Source organism: Mesoplodon densirostris, chromosome 1 (assembly GCF_025265405.1).
Source record: "Mesoplodon densirostris isolate mMesDen1 chromosome 1, mMesDen1 primary haplotype, whole genome shotgun sequence".
NCBI lineage: Eukaryota > Metazoa > Chordata > Mammalia > Artiodactyla > Ziphiidae > Mesoplodon > Mesoplodon densirostris.
Window position 1 is genome coordinate 102507383 of NC_082661.1, and position 1011 is coordinate 102508393.

The 1011-nt window shown below is 43.0% G+C and overlaps 1 non-coding gene across 1 annotated transcript; it reads left to right on the forward strand.

The window, feature by feature from the left end:
• Window positions 1–207: 207 nt before the first annotated feature.
• LOC132501351 (U6 spliceosomal RNA) lies at window positions 208–314 on the forward strand. Its single transcript, XR_009534224.1, has one exon. It is a non-coding gene; the product is annotated as a U6 spliceosomal RNA (small nuclear RNA).
• The last annotated feature ends 697 nt before the right edge of the window (window positions 315–1011 follow it).

Consider the following 1011-nt stretch of genomic DNA (forward strand, 5'->3'; position numbering starts at 1 on the left):
AATGAACATGTGCCTTATTGTCCGTGGACATCCCTTTTACAAATGGCCACACAGGCCGGCACTAAATGTGAGATGGCTATTTAGCATTGTGGAAGCCAGGAAGACATCATCCAACTCTGGAGAAGAAAAACAGTGACAGAGTAAATGCCTCTTATTTATGATACATAGTAATAAAAACGAACAAACCTGTTAAAAATAATTGTGCCAGTGCTCACTTCAGCAGCACATATACTAAAATTGGAACGATACAGACAAGATTAGCATGGTCCCTGCACAAGGATGACATGCAAATTCTTGCAGCATTCCATATTTTTAAACAACAAGGTCCTATTGTATAGCACAGGGAACTGTACTCAATATCCTATAATGAACCACAATGGAAAAGAATATGAAAAAGAATATATATATATAACTGAATCACTTTGATGTACACCTGAAACTAACACATTGTAAATCAGCTATACTTCAATAAAAATAATAATAATAACTGTGCCACACTGAACTGTGAGAATCTTGGTTTGATTTCTCTGAAAGGCAGCAGATGGTCCCCATTTTTGTCATGGAGGTGCAGTGGGTTTTATTTTTTTAATAATTTATCCATTTATTTATTTTTGGCTGCATTGGGTCTTCGTTGCTGCACATGGGCTTTCTCCAGTTGCAGTGAACAAGGGCTACTCTTTATTGCAATGCGCAGGCTTCTCATTGTGGTGGCTTCTCTTGTTGCAGAGCACGGGCTCTAGGCGCACAGGCTTCAGTACTTGTGGCTTGTGGGCTCAGTAGTTGTGGCTCACGGGCTCTAGAGTGCAGGCTCAGTAGTTGTGACGCACGGGCTTAGTCGCTCTGTGGCATGTGGGGTCTTCCAGGACCAGGGCTCAAACCTGTGTCCCCTGCATTGGCAGGCAGATTCTTAACCACTGCGCCACCAGGGAAGTCCCAGTGCGGTGGTTTTGATCCTACTTTTTCCAACCATAAGCTTGCAAGGTCTCTAGGTAAGTCTCTGCCTCTGGAGGG